This window comes from Camelina sativa, chromosome 12 (genome assembly GCF_000633955.1).
Source record: "Camelina sativa cultivar DH55 chromosome 12, Cs, whole genome shotgun sequence".
Classification (NCBI taxonomy): Eukaryota; Viridiplantae; Streptophyta; class Magnoliopsida; order Brassicales; family Brassicaceae; genus Camelina; species Camelina sativa.
The window spans coordinates 25,150,695-25,158,092 of NC_025696.1; the positions used below are offsets into that span (position 1 = coordinate 25,150,695).

The 7,398-nt window shown below is 43.3% G+C and overlaps 1 pseudogene; it reads right to left on the bottom strand.

The window, feature by feature from the left end:
- Positions 5,245 to 6,862, bottom strand: LOC104733824 (annotated as a pseudogene).

The following is a 7,398-nucleotide window of genomic DNA, read 5'->3' on the forward strand; positions in this document are numbered from 1 at the left end:
GCTGCGTTTTGCTAAGGAGGCGACAATTTTGGCGATTAGGGTTTTGGCTTTCGTGTTGGCAAAGTTTGCTCCCCGGCGCCGGTAGGCTGTACGGCTGGTGATGTCGGCCTCCGTGGAGAGTCCTCGGGGGACGTCTAGTCCAAGGATGAAGGATTCATGGGTGTCGATGGTTCAGAATAAGAAGGTTCTAAGGAAGTTTGATGTTGCTATCTCTACTACAGAGGGGAAAGCCTCGGTGGTGATCCCTGATGATGTACTTGATAACTCTACACCGCTCTGGGAGGATTTTCTCCTTGGAAAATTTCTCGATACTGCTCCTCACGTTGGTAAGGTCCATGTCACTCTAAATAAGATCTGGAAGCAGGGAAATGACTCTTCTAAGATCGATGTCTATGAAGTTAATTCCACTACAATGTGGTTTAAGGTCTCTGATCCTACTCTCCGGGCTAGGATCCTTAAACGTGGTATGTGGAATATTGCTGAGGTCCCAATGGTTGTTTCGCTTTGGTCCCCGATCACTGAGAAAGAACAACCTGAGGCAAAATCCATCCCTTTATGGGTCCATTTAAAGAAGGTTCCGATGCATCTGTATTCTTGGGAGGGGCTGAGTTATATTGCTAGTGCAGTCGGTTCTCCAATCAATTTGCACCCTCAGACTGAGGCTTGTTCAAACTTTGATGTTGCAAAAGTATTTGTTAATGCTGATCTGTCTAAGATCCCACCCACTAGTATCTCCTATTCTAAAAAAGACTATGCCTTTACGGTTGATTTTCATTACCCTTGGTTACCCCCTCGTTGTACTTCATGTGAGAAATGGGGGCATTTGGTAGCTAATTGTAGTGCTGAGAAGCCCGTGGAGGTGAGTCCCCCCCTCATGCGGGAGGAGCCAACTCCCTCTGCAACCATGCTTGAAAAGGAGGTTACTGAGAATGATGTACCCCCAGTAACATCTGCCTCTGTTCCTGGTTCGGCTGTGAAGCTAAATGGTTTGGATGCTGTGGTTCACTCGCCAGTGGTCCAGTCCGCAGTGTCTGATGAATGGTCTGTAGTGTCACCCTCAAAAACGTCTCGTAGCCCTGGCAAATCTGCAGCTCTGCCATCAGATACGCTCTCCATAGTTTCAGCATCCAAGTTCGCTGTTCTCAGTAACGAGGATGATGAGGAAGGGGAAATTGTTGAGGACGATGACACTGCAGTGGAAATTGTTGAGAAACCGTTAGGCAATGCTATAGACACCAGTTTGGGAGTTTCATCTGCGGAGAGTCTACCACAAAATGAGTCACACACGGCTAATACCACAAGTGATAACAGTCGAGGTGGACGTCCACCATCGGCCAGAATCACTCAACGTAAGCAGAAGGAACGTACGGAAGCTTCAGCTCAGGCAACTAAGGCTAATTCCTCCGTTGCTTCAAAGCAGAGACTTCCTCACCGTCAATTTTAAAATGATGAGTTTTTCATGGAATGTGCGCGGATTCAATAAAACTAGTAAGCATTCTGTGGTCCGAGATTGGACAAGCAATAAGGAAATGCAGTTTGGTTGTCTCTTGGAGACGCGAGTCAAGGAAAAGAAAGCAACTCGGCTTGCATCTTCTGTTTTCAGTAATTGGTCTTTTCTGTCAAATTATGAGTATCACCGGTTAGGTCGCATTTGGGTGCTCTGGCGACCAACTGTCCGCTTAACTCCGGTTTTTAAAAGTGATCAAATCGTCACTTGCTCGATTCTGTTGGAGGGTGAAACAGAAGAATTTTTCTGTTCGTTTGTTTATGCAAGGAATTTGGTGGAGGAACGAAGAAGTCTGTGGGAAGATATGTGTCATCATAAGGACTCACAGCTTTTTCAAAACAAACCATGGATCATTATGGGTGATTTCAATGAGATCTTGAGTGGGGAAGAGCATTCCGGTTATCCTACAACTATTTTATCTCCGGGTATGTATGAGTTTCAGGCCGTTGCTACCCACTGTAATTTGTCAGACATGGGCGCTCAGGGTCCTTTATTCACATGGTGTAATAAACGTGATGATGGTCTCATCTGTAAGAAGCTAGATCGGGTTCTTATAAATGACGTGTGGTTGCACAGGTTTCCTCGTTCTTACTGTGTATACGAATCAGGAGGTTGCTCTGATCATCTTCGAAGTCGTATTCAGTTGGATGTAGGCACTCCCGCTCTTAAGCGACCTTTCAAATTTGTGAACTCTGTCGCTCTTATGCCGGAATTCCTGCCCTTGGTTAAATCGTTTTGGGATGATTCTGTCCCTCTGTTTATCTCGACTACTGCAATGTTCCGATTCACAAAGAAGTTAAAGGGTCTGAAACAGGGGATTCGTTCCTTGACTAGAGATCGCCTGGGGGATTTGGTGAAGAGAACGCGGGAAGCACATACTGATCTTTGTGCTAAACAAGTTGAAACATTATCTCACCCTACGACTGCTGTAGTGCAGGATGAGGCTGATGCTTATGCACACTGGCTACATCTATCGGAGCTTGAAGAGGGTCTCTTGAAACAGCGGTCAAAGCTTCATTGGCTCCAGGTTGGCGATCAGAACAACCGTGTTTTTCATAATGCGGTAAAGCTTCGGGAGCATACTAATTCCATACGTGAGATACAGTGCGAGGATGGTTCCTTAGCCACCACACAATCTGACATCAAGCAAGAAGCGGCAAGGTTCTTCTCAGATTTCCTTGGACTTGTTCCAAGTGATTTCGAAGGAGCCACGGTTGAAACTCTTGAATCACTCTTACCATTTCGTTGCAGTGAGCACCATAGAGCTATGTTAGCTCAGGATGTGTAGGATGAAGAAATCAGGAAGGTTCTCTTCTCGATGCCTGCAAATAAAAGTCCAGGACCGGATGGCTATACGAGTGAGTTTTTTAAGCAAGCATGGCCTGTGCTGGGTAAGGATTTCACGGTCACCGTCCAATCTTTCTTCCATAAGGGTTTTCTCCCTAAGGGTATAAACACTACCATCCTCGCTTTGATTCCTAAAAAACTTGATGCCCGGATTATGAAAGACTACCGTCCCATCTCATGCTGTAATGTCATATATAAAGTGATATCTAAGATTCTTGCAAATCGCCTAAAGGTTCTGCTTCCGGAAATAGTATCTCCTAATCAAACGGCATTTGTGAAAGACAGACTCCTTATGGAAAATGTCCTCCTTGCATCTGAACTGGTTAATGATTATCACAAAGATGACATCTCTCCACGTTGTGCTATGCAGATAGACATCTCCAAAGCTTTTGACTCTGTGCAATGGTCTTTCTTGCTTAATACGCTACAGGCCTTGGGATTTCCTGGTACATTTGTTAACTGGATCCACCTTTGTATCTCCACAGCCACCTTCTCAGTTCAGGTTAACGGTGAGCTCGCAGGGTTTTTCGGTAGTGCACGCGGTCTAAGGCAAGGTTGCTCCCTTTCACCATATCTATTTCCCATCTGATCAATAAGGCCGCAACCGAGGGTAAATTTGGCTATCATCCTCGATGTCATAATTTACTTCTCACCCATCTTTGCTTTGCAGACGACCTCATGGTTTTTGTGGAGGGTACTAAACGATCAGTAGAAGGAATCATAAAGGTCTTTGATGAGTTCGCTTGTATTTCAGGACTGAAAATCAGTTTAGAAAAGTCCACTCTATTTATGGCTGGGATATCACCAGAGCTGCAGATGGAAATACAGTCAACTTTCCCATTTGAGATTGGCACTCTACCTGTTAGATATCTTGGACTGCCGCTTCTCACCAAAGCTATGTCCAGGGGTGACTATCAGCCACTTATTGATAAGATTCGAACGAGAATAAGCTCATGGACTGGTCGGTTCCTTTCTTATGGCGGTAGGCTTCAGCTCATCAAATCTGTCCTCCTCAGCATTACAAACTTCTGGTCCTCTGCTTTTCGGTTACCAAGCAGTTGTCTGAAGGAAATAAACAACTTGTGTTCCGCTTTCTTGTGGAGTGGTCCGGACTTGAGAACACACAATGCTAAAGTGGCTTGGGATGCTGTCTGCTTACCTTTCGGTGAGGGAGGTCTTGGCCTGCGACCACTAAAGGAGGTAAACACCGTTTGTGGCCTTAAACTTATTTGGAGATTGCTCTCTACGAATTCCCTATGGAGTCAGTGGGTGCATACATATCTTATCCGGCAATCATCCTTTTGGGACGTCGGGGACTCGCCTCAGCGGGGTTCGTGGATGTGGCGGAAGTTGCTCAAACTACGAGGGTTAGCTAAGCAGTTTCACAGCAAAGACATCAAATGCGGTCGTACGACTTCGTTCTGGTATGACTGTTGGTCTCCAATGGGTAGGCTGCATGATTTGTTTGGTGACCGGGGTTTTATTGATCTTGGGATCTCAAAACAAGATACGGTTGAATCAGTTATGCTACACCACAGGGTGCGGCGGCATAGAGTCGACTCTCTCAACGCAGTGGAACGCCTCATTACCACTGTCACTGCTAAGAGGAAGCCGGATGCAGTTGATGTGCATTTGTGGCGTCATAGAACTGGTCCAAAGAAAAAGTTCTCGACAAAAGACACCTGGCTCCAGTTGCGCATAACCACGCCTGTGCAACACTGGGCAGAGGGTGTTTGGTTTCCTCAAGCAACCCCAAAATATGCTTTTTTGACTTGGCTCGGCATGCTTAATAGACTCTCCACTGGAGACAGAATGTTGAAGTGGAACCAGTCTGTTGACTCCTCTTGCTCGTTCTGCTCGGCACCCTTGGAAACTCGATCTCACATCTTTTTCCAATGCTCTTACTCGCATCAGATTTGGCATGCGCTCACCTCGGGTTTCCTTGGGGTTCACTCAACATCTGATTGGGAATCCATTAAGACCCTCTCCTCGAACTCAACCCTTGACAACAATCTCCGGCTGTTACTACGATGTTCTCTTCAGGTTGCCCTCCACTCCATTTGGCTTGAACGCAATAATCGTCGCCATGGTGAATCCCCTGTACCTGCCACTACCCTGCTTCAACGGATTGATCGAACCATCAGAAACAAGCTTCTGCTCCTTCAAGATTCGGGAAACCGTTCATCTAGGGAGGCTCTCACCCTATGGTCCACCACTAGAATCTAACTAATGTATACTTTTCAACAAAGCTTAAACCCAGCTTACATTTGATGTAAAGAGAAAACGGTTTTTTTGATGAATAAAATTTTACATTCATTAAAAAAAAAAATTCAAAAGGGGCTTTAGCAAAACTAATTAGAGCAACTTTTGTTCTCTAGAGACTTCATTAATTATGGAGTCCACTTCTTATACAAGTTACCACTCACTAGGAGCTGGACATTGCAACTTGATGACTTTTTGTAGTGTTCCATCATCTCCCCCGTGATAACTTCACACACTTCGGGGACTTTAACCTGTGTAGGACCATTTTCTTCAATAGAGATTTTAATCTCCTTCAAACACGGAAAATGGTCCAAGAAATGTTTTATCATGTGAATCTCTTTGGCTGTTCCTTGAAACCCTTTAATCTCTAACACTTTTACTGGACAAGAAGTGATTGAAAGGCCTTTTTCCTCTCGTGGAATACAGTCACAAGAATCCCCACATTTATCTGTGACATGGTGCAATAAACCCTGAAAGCATAAAGAGACAATAAGCCATGCAACCTCTATATTTGGACATGTTTGGCAAACTAATGAGTTGTTTTATACCTAAGGACTAGATTTTCTAAATGAGGACTCTTCCTTATAAGAACTGGCATTGCTTGCCATGCTCGCTTCTTGTCACTCTTAACTGCTAACTTTTTGAGGTTGTTGAATACTGGCATCAATTCAGTCCATAGAGACAGAACCTGACAACAAGACATAGCCACAGTTAGAACGAAGATGACAAATTGTGCTGGTTTTCTTTCTTTTATTTCATCGAGACCAGCTGGATCAAAATATCACAAAAATAGAGAAAAGAAGAAGAAACCTGACCTCAAGAGTATCAGGAGACAGAACTAGATACCGAACATATTGAATGCCATTCATAAGCTTCCCCACATTTGCAAGCTGGAGAACATCATCGTCTAACCCATCATTGTTTGGCGCTCTTGCTCGAATGATTTGTTCTTCATCACTTACCAAAAGGCTGATTCGAGCCTCAAACAAGTTTACCATTTTAGCTACGGAATAAATGTCCACGACATAATCAGCGTAACAAAAGCAAAAAAGACTAGGTGTATCAAATGAAAAAGTAGCTAACTCCCAGCTGCACTCAATTTTTAGGGTTTTGAGGCTTGCACTTGATATAGACACATTGGCATCCTCCTCTTCTTTCCAGTATATATAATCTAGAACTAATTCCTCAAGCGAAGGTAAAGCATGAAGAAGAATCTCAAACTTATCAACAGATATCCAAACTGACTCAAGAACAAGAGTTTTGAGCATCGGTAAGAAAATCCTCCCATCAACCGAACAAAAGTCAAATGCACAACGTACTTTTCCAGCTTTATTAGTTTCTTTTTCTCGAAAACTTTTGTAAACAGATTATAGTTATCTCCCGATTCCTTATCCCTAGTCACTGATAAATTAATCTCTGAAACACTACGCACCATCACATTCTGTATCCAACGATTCACACGAGCTTTATCAACACCGCCCGAACCATCGAGGGAAAATTTCTTAATGGGAGAATTACCCTGTAATGCCAATACTCTATCAAAAAAATCCATGAAGCTCTGTCGAATATCTTCCCTTAACTCTTTACAGCGTACCCGATGCAGAAAATCACGGTCATCAATAACAAGATTAGGGAGAAATGCAAGCACCTCTTGGAGAGAACACAAGTCAAAGCAGCCTCCTTTGTGGTAAGGAAGGAAAATATATGACCAACAACATCGTCTGGTAGTTTGCTTAAGAGATCCATATTCTCTGCACGAAACGAAGAGAGAGTAATATTACAAAACAGAGAAAGGTTTGATGTTTAGATTCATGTAGAATCCAAGCAAAGAAACACGTCAAACTGGTAAGATAGGAATCTTATGGATTTCGAACATAAACTTTCATAGAGGGAAACTTAGAGCTCACTATGTAAGAAAATAATAAGAAAATAATTATTTCTTACCCATGTATGTGGTCTTATAGTTAGTAGGTTATTTAATTGGGTTTGTTATATTTTAATCATTTGGGAACCAAAAGGACATGTGTTAAGCTACATGTAAAGCTTATGCTTATAAGGACAAGTATTAAGCTACATGTCATGCTAAAGCTTATAAGAGGACAAGTGTGAAGTTGCATGTTGTGTTTGAAGCAATACTAGACACTTGTTATCACACATGTCACCATTGTCTTCATCTCTACTATGATGGATGGTTGAGATTAAATCATGAGACAAAACCCTAATGAGGAGTAAGGTCCTCTTCCCACCTATAAATAGATGGTTTGCTCCATCACAAATCATCA